Source organism: Myotis lucifugus, unplaced genomic scaffold (assembly GCF_000147115.1).
Source record: "Myotis lucifugus unplaced genomic scaffold, Myoluc2.0 scaffold_21, whole genome shotgun sequence".
Taxonomy (NCBI): domain Eukaryota; kingdom Metazoa; phylum Chordata; class Mammalia; order Chiroptera; family Vespertilionidae; genus Myotis; species Myotis lucifugus.
This window is the reverse complement of record NW_005871069.1, coordinates 5,522,774-5,536,312: the sequence shown is the minus strand read 5'-3', so window position 1 is coordinate 5,536,312 and position 13,539 is coordinate 5,522,774. Positions and strand designations below refer to the sequence as shown.

Sequence of the window (13,539 nt, the reverse complement as noted above, 5' to 3'; positions counted from 1 at the left end):
CCCGGTGGGGGGGGGGGGTGGCAGTTAGGGGCGACCAGGCAGGCAGGCAGGTGAGCGATTAGGAGCCAGCGGTCCAGGATTGTAAGAGGGATGTCCAACTGCCGGTTTAGGCCCAGGCCTCTAGTGTACACACACACACACACACACACACACACACACACTGAGTGATCAGATTATTATGACCACCTGATGTTTGTAGGCAAATTAGCTATAATTTCACGCTGAAGTTGCTAGAGGGCCAGACCATTATAAATAGGGAGGCAGGTTGTTTACCATGACAGAAGTGATTTTTTTCTGAAGATATGGGTAAACAACGCAATTTAACAGCCTTTGAATGTGGGATATATATATATAAACTGAGTGGCCAGATTATTATGACCACCCCATCAGTGCTTCGTTGGGCCACCTTTTGCCTTCAATACTGTGGCAACTCTTCTTGGCATTGACTCCACGAGATGTTGAAAGGTGATGCAAGGAATCTGACATCATGCCTGATGAATAGCACTGTCCAGTTCTGTGAGATTGATGGTTATGGAACCAGTTGCCTGATGGCTCTTTTAACTTCGTCCCACAAATGCTCAATTGGATTGAGATCTGGTGATTCTGTGGGCCACCTAAGCAAGGTAAAGTCTCCCTCATGTTCTTGAAACCACTCCTGCACAATACGAGCACCGTGGCATGGTGTATTGTCTTGTTGGAAGAAGCCATCTCCATTGGGATACGCCATCAACATGATAGGATGAACCTGATCAGCAACGATACTTAGGTATGTTGTGTCACACGAATTAAAGGGCCCAAATCATGCCAGGAAAACATGACCCAAACCATAACACTACCCCACCAGCTTGAAGGGTTGTACTCATGCATGTGGGGTGCATGCTTTCATGCTGTTTCTGCCAAATTCTCACTCTACCACAGCCGTGGGCAAACTACGGCCTGCGGGCCGAATCCGGCCTGTTTGAAATGAATAAAACTAAAAAAAAAAAAGACCGTACCCTTTTATGTAATGATGTTTACTTTGAATTTATATTAGTTCACACAAACACTCCATCCATGCTTTTGTTCCAGCCCTCCGGTCCAGTTTAAGAACCCATTGTGGCCCTCAAGTCAAAAAGTTTGCCCACCCCTGCTCTACCATCTGCATGATGCTATTGGAAATGTGATTCACTGGACCACATGACTTTTTTCCAATGCTCGACTGTCCAATCCTTGTGTTCCTATGCCAATTGGAGATGTTTTATCTTGGTAACTGCAGACAGCAAAGGTGTTCAAACAGGCCTTCAGCTTCCATATCCCATACAATGCAGTGTATGGCTAATTTGCCTACAAACGTCAGGTGGTCATAATAATCTGGCCACTCAGTGTATATTTACTAGAGGCCCAGTGCCTGAAATTCATGCACAGGTAGGGTCTGGCCGGCCCCACCCCTGATGGGAGGGGGCCTCTCGGAGGTGGGGCGGCTGGGGAGAGGGGCCGTGGGTGATTGGCCACAATCCCCATCCCCTGGTCGAACTTCCAGTCGAACTCCTGGTAGAGGGGACAATTTGCATATTAGCCTTTTAATATATAGGATGTGTCTGGATTTTCTTCCTCATATAGTTCAACCAAAACAACAATGCAACACAGTAAATGCAGAAGCAGACATAAAAATCCAATTTTCTTCTGCTAAACCAAAAATTGAACTGATTTGCAAAAATGTAAAACAATGCGCCACTTTTTTCATTAAATTTTTTGTATTGGAAAATATAGTTTTTTTTTCATAAAAATATGCTGTTTATGCTGTCATACAATGGGCCCACAGTCTTTTTAATGAATTAATAAGTAAGTCTTTTTAAAATTTATGTTTTAATTTTTAAGATGGTTTAAGTATAGACAGATATAATCTGGGGGATAAAAAGCTCTTTGGACCTCTCGATGATTTCTAAGAATGTAAAGGGAACCATAAAGTTTGAGATCCGCTGTACGAGATGAACAGCCTAAGCTTATGCAAGGAGGTACAGACAAGACAGGGAAAAGGCTCCAGAGCAAGCAGAATGGGATGCAGTCAGGCAAGCCTACGTTCAATCCCAGTTTTATCACCTAATCTGTTTGCGACTCCAAGCAATTAATTTCTCCACGCTCCTGTTTCCTCTTCTACAAAATGAGACCCACAACACCCACCTCAGGAAAATCCCTGTAAGGATCACACTACTGAACCTGTACAGTACATCAGGTTATATTACACTGCTGGGAACAACGCTGTTGTCATCAACATGTCTACACAGTAAACAGTCTCAAGAAATGCTTCCACAAACTCAGGGCAGCAGTAAAATGTAGTAAACCCATCATGCTATCACAAATGGTTAAATAACTTTAGATTTTCTTTTTGCTTTTCTGTGAGGTAGAAAGTTTAAGTCTCGATAATACAAAGAGGTCTTGGGATTCTTCTCCTGCATGGAAGGTAGCCAGTGAGCTTTTTGCTAAAATATTCTCTGCTAGGATTAGTGAAGAGACATGGTATGCCTGCGCATTGGGGAAATGAATGCAACATGATTATAGTAATCAGTCATTAGCGAATGTTGTAGTTCTAGTTATTAATAATTATGTATAACAGGATATTGTAAAAATTAAGTTATATTGACTGGGCCACAAATATATCCATTGTGGGCCACATGCAGCCTGCAGGCCAGGAGTTTGCCATGCTTGTCTTACACCATACACAAAAATAAACTCAAAATAGATTAAAGACTTAAATGTAAGCCCTAAAATCACAAAACTCCTAGAATAAAACATAGGTAATAAACTACTTGAAATTGGGGAAACAAAAGCAAGAATAGACAAATGGGACTTCATCAAACTAAAAAGCTTTCTGCAGAGCAAAGAAAATGATCAACATAACAAAAAGACAACCTAGTGAATGGGAGAATATATTTTCAAATACTACAGGGTGTCCCAAAAAATGTATATATACTTTAATAGCTGATAGACCAATTTTTTAAATGAGATGTGTTTAATTATTCAAAGTGTGTGTATACATTTTTTGGGACATCCTATATATCCAATAAGGGGTTGATATCCAAATATATAAGAAACTCATACAATTCAATAAAAAAAATACACAATTTGATCAAAAAGTAGGCAGGAGACATGAAGAGACATTTCTACAAAGAAGGCATACACAGGGTTACAGGTATATGAAAAGATGCTCAACATCACTAATCATCATAAAATGCAAATCAAAACCATAGTGAGATATCACGTCACACTTGTCAAAATGGTTATTACATTGCCCTAGACCAGTGATCGGCAAACTCATTAGTCAACAGAGCCAAATATCAACAGTACAACGATTGAAATTTCTTTTGAGAGCCAAATTTTTTAAACTTAAACTATATAGGTAGGTACATTGTTATTAACTTAATTAGGGTACTCCTAAGGCTTAGGAAGAGCCACACTCAAGGGGCCAAAGAGCCGCATGTGGCTCGCGAGCCGCAGTTTGCCGACCATGGGCCTAGGTCAGCCGTGGGCAAACTACGGCCCGCGGGCCGGATCCGGCCCGTTTGAAATGAATAAAACTAAAAAAAAAAAGACCGTACCCTTTTTCAAAGTAATGATGTTTACTTTGAATTTATATTAGTTCACACAAACACTCCATCCATGCTTTTGTTCCGGCCCTCCGGTCCAGTTTAAGAACCCATTGTGGCCCTCGAGTCAAAAAGTTTGCCCACCCCTGGCCTAGGTGGTCCTTGTGCCCTCGCAAGCGATGTCATCACAAGATGGCCATCACAAAGTGGCCATGTGCACAGCAGAAGTGGGGGCCAGGCAGCAGCTCTGTGTGGTGAGGCCTAGGGGTCCCGTGGCTCCACATGGCGTGGAGGAGGCCAGTCCCAGCGTCTCCCCGCCTTGTGCGGAGGAGGCAGGTCACAGCAGGGGAGGGCAGTTGTGGGCAATCAGGCCAGCAGGGGAAGGCAGTTGGGAATGATCAGGCTGGCAGGCAGAAGCGGTTAGGGGCAAGCAGGCAGGTGAGCAGTTATGGATTGTGAGAGGGATGTCCAACTGCCGGTTTAGGCCTGATCCTGATTGGGCCTAAACCGGCAGTCAGACATCCCTGAGGGGTCCCAGATTGGAGAGGGTGCAGACCAGGCTAAGGGACACCCCTCCCATGCACAAATTTTGTGCACCAGGCCTCTAGTTTTAAATAATTTAAACAGGAGAATAAAGCTCCAGAAAAGTGAGACTAATCCATCAGAGTCAAGACTAAACATGAGAAAATACTTGCCTCGTTTATGCATTCCCCTAACCTCCTCAAGGCAGGCAATGTCCTAACTTTCATGATGAGGACACCAACACTCTGAGGGGCTAAGCCACCTACCCAAGTCTTAGAGTCACGTGGCAGAGTAGTTCTGGAAGCAGGTCTCTTTTTGCAAATAACCAAATTTGTCTAAAATTACATTCCAAGAAAATTTCAGATGAATTATGCTTACAATAAGGATGCACACTGGAGGGAAAATGTACAGAAAGAATCACTTATGAGGTTTTGCAGTATGTACAGGGTGAGGCAAAAGTAGGTTTACAGTTGTTCAGATAGAAAATAATGCAATAATTAATAAATAATAGTACAAGAATAAACTCTGGCCTTGGCCAATGTGTCTAAGTGGTTAGAGCGTCAGCCCATGCACTGAAGGGTCTTGGGTTCGATTCCCAGTCAAGGGCACCCACCTGGACTGCAGGTTCAATCTCCTGATGAGGGCACACGTGAGAGGCAACCAATCAATATACACCGATGTTTAAAAAAAAAGAAGAAACTGTTTTGCATACTTACAACTGTAAACCTACTTTTGTTCCACCCTCGTATTTCTAACTATTAAAGCACAGTTAAGTTACTTATATTTATTTTATTATTTAGGGACTATGTGAGAATAACAAATGAGCATGTTACAGCTCAAATAATGAGCTATACTGATATAGCAGATAGTATCCTTAGTTATTCATTTATATGATTAATTCATTTAATGTCCAAAACAACCCTAAGAAGTAGGTGATCAATATCATCTACCTCATTACAACAGGGGAACTGAGGAACAAAAAAGTAATTGCCCCAAGGGGACATAGTAAGAGGCATACAGGCCTCACACCTAAGCAATGGGGCCCTGAGCCCCAATTCTAAAGCAAATAAATAGTATTAATATCAGCAATTGCTCATTACAACTGAGTTTTTCTGTTAAATGAAAATTCTTACCTCTGGTTTGCTAAGGCTGGATGAAACCAAGGAGCCAGATCCCACGTCCAAATCCCATTGCTTTTTACCATGATTCTCTGGATCCAAGGCAGCAATTCGCCCATCTAAAGTGCTGATAATCACTAATGATCTGTAAGTTTAAAAATTAATGGGAAAAAGTTTAAAAGATATCTAAGATATTGAGCCCCTACTCCACACACTTGAAAGAAAACCAGCCCCTCCCAGGCTTCTACTTGCAGGAGAGAAGCAAGGCCCACCTCCTCATATCACTTACTATTCTGCCACTACTATCTGCCTTTAGCCTCCAAGACAATTGCACTGTGTCCTTTATCTGTTTACATCACTTATGAAAAGTCTCAAACTACTAGGGAACCCCTCATTCCCACACTGTAATCCCCATATGAAACTCAACATTCTCAGCTCTGTTCTCTTCTATTTTCCCCAATCCTGAAGTCTTCCCTGAATGCTCACTTTCCTTCTTGCTCTAATGAAATCTGGCTTTCCCTGAGAACACTGCTTTGGAAGCAATAACTGTTTTCTCCACAACCTTGACCGCTGCATCTAGTGATAGGGTAGGTGTATTCCTTGTACCTTGCCACCGTCCCCAGACTACTTTTTTTCTCTCCTCTCTAAAAATCCTCAGGATCAGACTATTCCAACTATTACCCCTCTGGTCACTAGCCCCATTCCATGAGGATTTTAGGTCCTGGTTTACTGTCACTATTAACAAATTCTTTCAGTTTCATGATCTGTCTACCTTGCCTCAGTCACTCCCAAGTTCAGACCCTTGTCCTTATCATTGCCAAACACAACTTCCTGTCCCAATGAAATTTCAAGCATCCCATCCCGAGCCAACAACCCCTTTCCAGCTCACCTCCTACTTTCCTGACTCCTACAAACCACTGACCGCACCAAACCTACAAACCATACTGATCCTATTACCTACCTTCACTACCATTATGTTTTCACTTCTTTCTTATCCAGTTGAAATTCCACAGTCCTTCATTTTAAGCACTTCCTTTCTTACACCTTCAACCGCTATTCCTCTCTTGCATGTCACACTTGACTGGCAGAACTCCAACCCTCATTAAATTTAACTTTTTGCCTTTTTTTCATTCTTGCAACTGTGCAGTTGGATGTGGCTAAAGAAACACATAACCATGCTGACTGGTCTCACTTTAATTATGATCACCAAACCTCAAAGGGGCTATTACTGATGCTCAACAATCTTATGACACTTCCCTATTCTATCCACTTGCCCACTGTCCTAGGTTGACTATTAAATTTCTCATTTTTCCTCAAATTTCTGACACCTGCTCTTCCAAGCTCATGCATCTCAGGGACTATGCTACCTATTTTTCGGAGACAAACAGAAATAATCCAATAAGACTGTTTCCCACCACCACATCTATCCATTTATCTGCACCTGGACCCATGTATTCTCCTTCTCCTGTTACTGTGGGAAACAGTCCACACTCCCAACCCCACCACCATTTCCACCTAGGCAAGAGATCTCTCCCTCATGCATACATGAGGACTCACACCTGCAAATCTCCACTCTTGCCTCCAGACCAATGATTCTCCTCTATCAGACCATTCCTCTCAGTAGTCCAATCTGCTATGATTTCTTCCAACATAAAAACCAACCCAGATTACACACAAACAACCACTCTCCCCCTCTAGCTTCCAATTCATTCCTTGCCCATTTAGGAGCAAATTTTTTGAAAGAGTTGTTATATACTCTGTCTCCAAATCCAACTATTTCTAATCAAGTTTTTGTCTCTACCACTCCACTGAAAAGGTTTTTGCCGGAGTCACCTATCACCTTCACATTGAAAACCCCATGGTCAGGTCTCAGTTCACTTGACCTCTGATCAGCTACTTCTCCTGCCCACCATGAAACACACTCTTAACTCGGTTTCCAGAACACCATATTCTCCTGATTATGACTTGCTTACTGTGTTACTCATTTTATTGCAGTGGTCTAGAACTAAACCCGTAAAATCTCCCAGGTCTGCCTGTATGGCTAGCTCACCTAGCTTAGAGGAACGCAAATACCCCTGATCATAAAAGTCAGGTGGAGTGCCTGTACAAACCAGTAAAGGTTCACAGGTTCCAGACCCACAGGATCTTAACAAGTACCCCAGGTGAGTCTCATATTAAGGCCCATTTGGCAAACATGATTTAGCTGAAAGGACTATTTTCTTAGAGTGAAATTATTATTACCTGAATGAAGAAGGCATATTGATCAACTCTGTCAGTAAACTCTCTCTCTCACCTAACCTTGCTTTAGTTTCCTAAGGCAGTGTTTGGATGACTGAACAATAAGCACTATTAGCTCCTCTCCAGAAAGGTCATCAGCGACCTCCTCTCCCAATGGCCAGATCCATTCTCCTAGTAAGGTGTGTCCCTGTGGCAGCAGGTGACAATGTGCAGCTCCTCATTCTGGGCATTCCTCTTTCCCTGGATTCCACAGCACCAGACCCTGCACCCATCCTCACTCGCATTCCTGCTCTCAATCATGAACAAGCAGGCATGGAGTTCTAGGTTTCTCCAACGCCCACAGCTTCACCTATTACATGACAGCTCCCACACCCACACAGTATTTACAGCTCCTCTCTCTCCCAACCCCGCTTTGGCATTTACATCAACTCTACCTGCTCCCTCACACTCTACATTTAAACAACAATCATGTACTCTTGATTCTATTACTTTAGCTTCTTCTAAATCTTTCCCTTCTTGTTCATTACCACTGCCCTTGCCCTGGAACAGAGTCTCATTAATCATTAGAACACTTTTAAAAGCTTTTCTGACATATTCTCTTTCCCTTCTGCTCTTCCAACAGTTTTGTTTCCACAAAAGAAACCATGTAAACTTCTGATGCTCCATCTGCCCTTTAAATAAAGTCCACATGCCTAGGTATGGCCCACAGCTCTGCCTGCCCCCTCCACACCACCTCCCCCCCCCAACACACACACACGTTTCTAACCTTTTCAACAAAGTTCCTTTGTTAATTTATTTTGTCTCAAGTCTTAAATGATTTCATTTGCCCAATAAACACCACTTCTAGTGAATTCCCACATCTTTACGGGAAATATATAAGTACCAAACAAAATATTCAAGATTTCTGGAAAGAAGTAGCTAAAATTACTATATTAAGTTTGATATAAATCAGCTCAAAGCAAAGAAACATTGACTTTTAATTTTTTTCCTGGTGATATATATTTTTTAAATTTTATTTTTAGCCCTAGCCGGTTTGGCTCAGTGGATAGAGCGTCAGCCTGCAGACCAAAGGGTCCCAGGTGCAATTCCGGTCAAGGGCACATATCTTGGTTACAGGCTCCTCCCTGGCCTGGGCCCTGCTGGTTGGGGCTCATGCAGGAGGCAACCAGTCGCTGTGTTTCTCTCAGATATATGTTTCTCTCTGTCTTTCCCTCTCTCTTCCACTCTCTCTAAAAAACAAAACAAAAATTAATGGAAAAATCCTCAGGTGAGGATTAAAAAATCAAAACAAAAAAATTAAAAATTTTATTTTTAATTACAGTTCACATTCAATATTATTTTGTATTAGTTTCAGCTGTTCAGCATAGTGGACAGTCATATACTTCACAAAGTGCTCCCCCGATATTTTCAGTACCTACCATACATACTTATTACAATACTAGTGTCCCAGTGCACGGATTTGTGCACACTGAAAGGAAATTAACTAGAAGAAATATTTTAATGTCGCTATTCGTCCTTTCTCTTTAATAGAAGTGACAACCAAATTTATGATCGACAATGACAGATCGAAACACACTCATGTGATTGGCGTCAGTGAGAGTTTTATATGTATTGAGCATGTGCCAGTCAACTTAGCCTTTTATATTTATAGAATAAACTTGCTTAATTAGACCTGCTTTCTGATGTAGCTAAACTTTTTCCAGCGCAGTGAAGCACCCCAACTTCTCTTTCAGGTAATTGTCAGCAACACAGCAGTAAATATCAACACGAAACAGATTATTATTATAGATCATGCAGGGAGAATAAAGGGTAAAATATTTAACTGCAGCAGTGTTTGACTATCTTCTGCGCAGTAAGAAAACCTAAAGTCATTTTCAAGGTCCACCATTTCTTACTTCTTTTCAGTCAGGTCAAGTTTCTAAGCTTTCTAAATCTCCGTTTTCTTGCTAATGAAAAGAAAATAGGATTCCATCGAGTCTCCTATCTACCTACTCCAAGACTTCTGTGAGGATCAAATGAGATGAGGCAAGTGAAAACGCTTCACAGACATTTGGTTAAAGTATGAAATGTTTGCACCTGGCTATAAAGCAAGTCAGGTTCCTGGGCTGAAGAAACTCTAAGGAGGCTAATTGCTAAGGAGAGAAAGCCAGGCGTTGCTACATGACGTCATTACCTGGCACCCACAGCGACCATTTTCGGGCTGTACTGTGGGCCCCATTTTACGCCATGGGTTCTTGGCAGCATTGGCTGTGATTTGGTGGGGTGTTGCTCCGGGGTGGTGGCAGGGCCTGTGTTCCACTTGGGGAAAGCCGAGTGTTGGTTTGTCAGTGCCAGGTCCGTGGTGCTGTTTATTTTTAAATGACCATTGCGCATCATGGCAGCTCCTGCATTAAGCATCTGCCCCCTGGTGGTCAGTGCATGTCATAGCTACTGGTCAGATGGATGGACACCTAGCCTTTTATATACACACACACACACACACACACACACACACACACACACACTAGAGCCCTGGCCGGTGCCCAAAATTCATGCCGGGGGGGGGGGGGAGGGGAGTGTCCCTCAGCCCAGCCTGCACCTTCTCCAATCTGGGACTCCTTGGGGGATGTCCGACTGCCAGCCCAAACGCCCCCTCTCACAATCCGGGAGTGCTGGCTCCCAAACGCTCGACTGCCTGATTGCCCCTAACCGCTTCTGCCTGCCAGCCTAATCACCCCCTAACCACTCCCCTGCCAGCCTGATTGACGCCTAACTGCTGCCCTACCTGCCCGATCACCCCCAACTGCCCTCCCCTGCCGGCCTGGTCACCCCTAACTGCCCTCCCCTGTCGGCCTGGTCCCCCCGAACTGCCCTCCCCTGCCGGCCAGGTCGCCCCTAACTACCCTCCCCTGCCGGCTTTGTCGCCCCTAATTGCCCTCCCCTGCCGGCCTGGTCCCCCTCAACTGCCCTCCCCTGCAGGCCTGGTCGCCCCTAACTGCCCTGCCCTGCTGGCCTGATTGCCCACAACTGCCCTCCCCTGCTAGCCATCTTGTGGCTGTGGGCACTGCCATCTTTGATGGTGTGGCAGTCAATTAGCATATTCCTTCCTTATTAGCTGTGGGCACTGCCATCTTTTGAGGGTGGGACAGTCAATTAGCATATTACCTCCTTATTGGCTATGGGCACCACCATATTTGAGGGTGTGACAGTCAATTAGCATATTCCCTCCTTATTGGCTGTAGGCACCACCATCTTTGCGATGGTGGGAGGGTCAATTAGCATATTCCCGCTTTATTAGATAGGATAGATTATTGAGTATATTCTCTATGCTATACTTTACATCCCATGACTATTTTTTGACTACCAAATTTGTGGAAACTTGACTTTAATTAGTCTTCTCGATGAATGTCCAATTTCCATCAGGTTATTTTAAAAATACTGATCTCTCACAGATCCCCGTTTTTACTTTGGCAGATCCATAGGGGTCCAGAAGCCCCAGCTTGGGAACCACTGCTCTGTGCCCTCACTCTCATCACCCCTGCTACCTAGACTGTCCTGAGCATCACAGTTAAGAACTCACTAACTTGACACTTCCATTCTTTTCACTCTCATACTGCTCTTACGTCACTATTATCCATTCATTATAGTTAGTTGTTTAACACGCATTCTCTCTGTCAGACTGAGAGTTTAGGACAAGCCCAGTGGTCCATGTTTTTTACCCTCAGTACCTAACAGTGCCTAGCCCCTAATAAAATAAATAAATAAATAAAAATGCAATTAATGTTTGTTGAATCAATAAATCTTGGTAAGGCAGATACTATTACTAGTATTCACATAAAACAAAAACAAGAAAAAAGCTGGGAAAAATATGAAAAGTTGTAGCCTGTCTAAGGTCATGCATCAAATAAGAGGTTCTGAACAGAATTTTGAAGTGTAAATTTAGGTTTTCTAACAATAATTCTATCATGCTGTTAATTGTAAGTTTATATAAGTGGCAACTACTAGCATACTATAATGTGCAGCTTTTATTTCCTCCAGACATCTCATCAAGATGCCACTTATCCTGTTATTGTTCCGATTAATGCCCTCAACTAAGCAAAACTGACCTTATTCCAAAATGAACACCCAATTTAAAAAAAAAACTGTTTGCACCCTAACTGCTTTGGCTCAATGGATAGAGCATCGGCCTGCGGACTGAAGGGTCCCAGGTTCGGTTCCGGTCAAGGGCATGTACCTTGGTTGCAGGCACATCCCCAGCAGGAGGTGTGCAGGAGGCAGCTGATTGATGATTCTCGCTCATCAATGTTTCTAACTCTCTCTCTCTCCCTTCCTCTCTGTAAAAAAATCAATAAAATATATTTTTAAAAAAACTGTTTGCTTTGACTTAAATTACCCAGAACACCTGCCTATTTAAATTCAATTTATCAGAGTCTGATAAGTACATGCTAAATTCCTTCAGTACAATAATTTTATCTGCAGAAATTTCCCATGCAATGGCCAGGCAGGTGACACAAGAACATTATATTGATTTGATAATTTCTACATTAACAATTGCTTATTTTAAAGGTTCATATTTCCTTTTGGAGGGAAGGAAAAAAATCCACAAAGTTAAAAATGTGATTTGAAAAACAAAAAGAAAAAAAAAATTAAGTGATTTGGTTAAATCTTTTTTTGATGTAGCCAACAATCTCCTTTCTAAATGAACTAGGGGCCTGGTGCACAAAGATTCGTGCACAGGGGGTGGGTCCTTCAGCCCGACCTGCACCCTCTCCAAACTGGGAGCCCTCAGGGAAGCCCTCTCCAATCCAGGAGTTTCTGTCTGTCTTCGCAATCATATGAGCGAATTGTCTGAGACCCCAACCCAGTTTGGTTTTGTGCTCACAGAATAGTAGAGGTCTTTTTTTTTCCTTTAGTCCATTGGTGGAGATTTCCTAGAAGTTGCAGGATATCTTCCTTTTAATTTTTCCTCGACACTCTGACTTTATTTATGTCTCTCACCTTTGCTTTCCCTCCATCCCCCACCCGCAACAGTAACTTGCTCCAGGCTCACTTTGCTCTAGTGTCTAGGACAGTGGTTCTCAACCTTCTGGCCCTTTAAATACAGTTCCTCATGTTGTGACCCAACCATAAAATTATTTTCGTTGCTACTTCATAACTGTAATGTTGCTACTGTTATGAATCATAATGTAAATATCTGATATGCAGGATGGTCTTAGGCGACCCCTCTGAAAGGGTCGTTCGACCGCCAAAGGGGTCGCGACCCACAGGTTGAGAACCACTGGTCTAGGAGATCCCACAACGTGTCTGCCACCAGAACTACGATTCCCAGCATTCCTGGTGCTCCCCGTACTCTCGGGTTTTCGTGCTGCCACCAGAACTATGATTCCCAGAATTCCCAGTGCTCCCCTCGCTCTTGGTTTTCACTTCTGGTCCAGGGGCTGCATGGCGACAGTGGCCGGCCGCTTGCAAGCACAGACGCCAGGGAGCTGGGGGCGGGGCAGTGCGGCTTGAGCAGACACCAGGGAAGCTCCCGCCTGGCTGGAGTGCGTGCGCAGGCACCCACTACGCCCACCAGCCAATCAGGGCGAGTATACAAATTATCCAACAAAGATGGCGGTAGCCATGAAGCTGGAGGCTTGGGTTGTCCCTGGTGATGGAGGAAGCAAGCTTCCAGCCCTCCCTGGCCGCCGTTCAAGGAGAGGCTGAGGGCCTGGGTCGCAGAGGGTGGGGGGGAAGGGGGAGGGCGTGGCCAGCCTGAAAACAGCCCTCAGCCCCTTACCCAGGCTGGCCACACCCCATGAAGTAAGAGTCCCCGCTGGGGGGCCTTGGCCAGCCCTGCAAAACAGCCCTCAGCCCCTCACCCAGGCTGGCCAGGCACCCCCAGCAGGACCCCCCCCACCCCTGAAGGGGGCTGTGGCCAGCCCTGAAAAACAGCCCTTCAGCCCTCCTCACCCAGGGCTGGGCCATGCCCCCCATGGGGGGGAGGGATCCCCCACTGGGGGGGCATGGCCAGCCTGGAAAAAAGACCATTAAGCCCCCCTCCACCCAGGGTGGGTTAGGCCCCCCCAGGATGGGACCCCTCCACCCCCAGGGGGGGGGGGGCCGGGCCTTGGAAAAAC

General features: G+C 44.3%; 1 protein-coding gene across 5 annotated transcripts in view; it reads right to left on the bottom strand.

The window, feature by feature from the left end:
• EIF2AK3 (eukaryotic translation initiation factor 2 alpha kinase 3) overlaps positions 1-13,539 on the bottom strand; it is a 107,412-nt gene that overhangs the window by 83,055 nt on the left and 10,818 nt on the right. For all 5 annotated transcript variants that reach the window (XM_014453147.2, XM_006085727.3, XM_023751414.1 and 2 more), the window contains exon 2: positions 5,219-5,348. The gene's annotated coding sequence lies outside the window, so the exon portion shown is untranslated. The remainder of the gene's footprint in view (positions 1-5,218; positions 5,349-13,539) is intronic.